The sequence below is a fragment of the Anthonomus grandis genome, chromosome 2 (genome assembly GCF_022605725.1).
Source record: "Anthonomus grandis grandis chromosome 2, icAntGran1.3, whole genome shotgun sequence".
Lineage (NCBI taxonomy): Eukaryota > Metazoa > Arthropoda > Insecta > Coleoptera > Curculionidae > Anthonomus > Anthonomus grandis.
The window spans coordinates 11,944,044-11,948,069 of NC_065547.1; the positions used below are offsets into that span (position 1 = coordinate 11,944,044).

Below are 4,026 nucleotides of genomic sequence, written 5' to 3' on the forward strand. Positions count from 1 at the left end.
ATAACAACAGAAATGCCTAAGTTTATTTAGCCAGAATTATTACTAACAGGTTAAGGCAAAAACTAGATGGGTCTGCTACCCAAACGAACGGGCTAGATCCAAAAGACTTTGATCAAGAAGAAAACCGAATATAATTTCGCTTCGTTGTTCTTTTGTTGACTATCAGAAGGCGTTTGATATAGTTGAAAATTGGTTTTAGGATGCCTAACCATAGGAACATGTTGTAATTAATATCGACGGGAGTCAATATCGATCATTGTCGATCATCTGTTAATGATGAACAACTAAAGAATGTATCATATCAAACTATGAAAAAACAAAAAGAATGAGTGTTGACGAAATTGAAGTGTTTATTGACAACAAAAAAATAGAAAAAGTCAGCGAGTACATATTTTGGGAAAATAAAATCAGAATCAAAAATCAAAATCAGACAGCAAAATTAAAAAAGAATTGCATTAGCAAGGGCAATTTTAAAAAGTAAGATATATACTTAAAATTAAAGATATTCCAATAAACTTGAAGTAAAAAGTATATGATAGGTGTCATCTTACCAGTGACAACTTATGAACTGGAAATGACTATCACAGAAGAAAAAAAAGAAATTAGGGCAAGAACGAAGCTGACGATGTAGTGAAATGATGTAGTGAAAAGGATAGCTAAACTTTAATTACAGTGGACAGAACATATATCAAATAGTGACATAGACAGATCGACATAAAAACTAATAAAAGGAGACTGCAGAAGAGATAGGTTGAAGATGTAAAGAAAGTTGTAGGTAGAAACTGGTTACAGATAGCACAAGACAGAAAGACATAAAAGGAAGTTGAAGAAGTCTATGCTTAGGAGTGGAGAAGCAATTGCTGTGCCAGAAGGAGAAGATTTAGTTGAACGTTCCCTTCGGATGATTTAATTTTCATAAATGGAAAATTTGAATTAACTGTTAATCCTGTTAAAACAGGGTAAGTGTATTTTAGTTTAAATTGTATATAAAGATACTATAGATAGGTTATTTGTTTCTTAGATTTTTTATAATTTTTATGTTTAAATTTTTTATGAATTACGCTCAATCTTTGTCTTTTCTTTTTCTTCCAAATTCTTCTTGAGGACAAAGTGCGTCAATGATGTTTTTTTTTTTATTAATATATCATTCATTATTAAGTTAAATGGCCATGAAAAAATACCAATTATTTAATAATTAAATTAGTTTCATAAAGTAATTTAGAAATCATCAGATTTTAATTAGATTTATAAGGCGTAACATTCTTAAAATATAAATTTAAAATAAAATAACCTACATTTATTTTTTTTATAAAAGCACATTTATTCTATAAAAATATGAAAAACGTTTTGTTTTTTCAATTTGATTAAAAAAAATGTTTTTTTCAACTTCCAAGAAAGATTTCTCATTTTTACATTTTTTTTGAAAACACGCTAAAATACGTGTTTAATGAATTTATTAGAAGAATTTATATCCCAAGTTTTTAGTCTCTAACTCACTTGGGTTCAGGAATATCAGCATTTTGTTTCTTTGAATTTTTTTGATTTTTTCAACTTTTAAGACTGATTTCTTTCTTTTTTTTTTCACTTTTTAACACAACGCTGTAATAGGTATCCAATGATTTTATTAGAAGAATTCATGTTCCAAGCTTTAAATTTTTAACTTTCTTGAGTTCAAAGATGTGATGCGCAATTGGCAATAAATGCGCATTTTGTCTTTTTGAATTAAATTGAAAAAAAAAATATTTTTCGACTTTTAAGACTGTTTTCTCACTCTTTCGGGCAAAATGCTAATACAAATGTTCAGCGATTTTATTAAAAGAACTTATGCTTCAAATTTCTAGCCTCTAACTTACTTGGGTTCAGAAAAATTAGCATTTTGTCTCTTTCAATTTAATTTAAAAAAAAAAAGACTTCTCTTTTTCTAATAAATACATAGAGTTAGCAAAGACACAAACAAAACACAACGAAACAAAAAAAAGGAGAACAAATATAAATAATAATAAATTATCCCACAACTCATACCCTTTGTATATTATAAAACACAAATTAAAATTAAACAAACTTACATGTAAATAAATTGGATGCTGAGGTTAATTTTTAACAATAATCTTATTTACTGTATATATTAAAATTAAAAATAAAAAGTTGAATTTTTATGTATGTACAAATAAAAAACAAAAAAAAAACACATAAAAACTTTTCAATGTTCAACGCTTAAGAACTTACGAGTATGTAATACAACATACACATTAAAATAAATAAATAATAAAAAAAAATAAAATTTCGAGTAAAAATCTGTTGACTTACCTAATATAAAAAATTTAGGGGTTTTCGTAAAACTTATGACTACCAGCCTCCATTGCACATATACAGATAACAACGACCAGGAACTTTTATAACATTAACACAAAACAAGAAACATCAATAAAATTGTATATACATAAGGCAATTTGCGATCTTTTTTAAAACAGAAATTATAAAATACTACACGCAGACAATAACAGATGAAGACGACTAAGGGTACCATAATCCCAAACAATTTGGGTCTTATCAGTAAAAATGTATTCGAAATTCCAAAATTACCGGGTACCATTGTTAAGTACTTTGCCTTTATACGTATTTAAAACAAAATTATATTGTGCACTTAGTCCTTGTGTATCTGGTCGATGATTAATTGTATCGTTTAAATAAATGTGAATCATCTCACTGATGTTACGTTTTAAAAAATGTTTCTTAGAGTCTAAAATTCTGGCAGCCTGAAAATTAATGTTTGAAAATTGGTCAGTGGAAACATGATGTTCTGCTAATGCCGTGATTTCTTTCTTATCAATATTGATGGCCCTACAATCATACTCATGCTGATAAATTCTGCCTCTTAAATGTTGCTTGGTAATTCCCACATAACATTTCGGACAATTACAACATGGAATCTTATATACCACAATTGACCTTAATTCCAGTGGGATAGTTAATAATTCTATAAATGTACGGGTCAGAGGTCTCACGGTCTCACTATCATCAGATATTTTAGGTTTCCTTATATAAAATCACTCTCGGAATAAATTGAGAGAAATGTAAGGGAAAAAAATAAACAATGTAAATTAGTGTTTTGTAATTTAAAAACTCTTTGTTCTCCCGCCTGAAGGATCCAACCCCACTGAAATTAAGGTCCTTAATACTTAAGTGAGAAACACTATACTCTTTCAACTTGCAATAAGAATTTATGTTTTAAGTTTCTAGTCTCTTACGCACTCGGTTTCAGAAATATGAGCATTTTGTCTCTTTGATTTTTATAAATTAATTTTTCTTAACTTTTAAGACTAATTTCTCATCTTTTTAAATTTTTGGGAAAAACGCTGAAATAGGTATCCAATGATTTTATTAGAAGAACAAACGAATTTCTCATTTTTATTTTTTTTTTTGGAAAAATGCTCAAATAGGTATATAATTATTTTCTTTGAGGAATTTGTGTTCCAAGCTTTAAAACTAACTTAGGTTCAGAGATATGACCATATTGTTCTTTTAAATTTAATTAAAAAATAGTTTTTTTTTAACTTTCAGGACGGATTTCTTAAGACGGATACATTAAGTAATATGCTGGCTTTGTGCAATATGTAATTGAAAGTTGTATAAATTTAGTAGATAATAAACTAATATAATAATAATATTCAAATCCTTCTTAAAGTCCTTTTCATATCTACCGCACTTTTAAATCACAAGTAAGGAAGAAGTATTGAACATTTACATTAACTACCAACTCAGAATATTACATAATTTAATCATGAATGTTATATTGGTCATATACCTATCTCTATCAAGTATACATTTTTCATTATAAACTACAATGAATTAATTAATTGTTACGGTGTCACAATGATATTTTTTACAAACCAGACGTACTTAAGCAAATAAGCCCTTTGACAATTAATAGGGACAAGGACTAAATCGAAACCGTTAGTTGCAGCAAACTCAAAGTTCTCCGGAGCGTCTCAATATCGGAAGATTAAGTAAGTTTCAGTTACGCTA

The 4,026-nt window shown here is 27.8% G+C and overlaps 1 long non-coding RNA gene across 1 annotated transcript; it reads left to right on the forward strand.

Moving 5' to 3' along the window:
• Nucleotides 1–332: 332 nt before the first annotated feature.
• On the forward strand, nt 333–3,678 carry LOC126750119 (uncharacterized). Its single transcript, XR_007665629.1, has 2 exons — nt 333–959; nt 3,562–3,678. It is a non-coding gene; the product is annotated as an uncharacterized LOC126750119 (long non-coding RNA).
• Nucleotides 3,679–4,026: the final 348 nt, after the last annotated feature.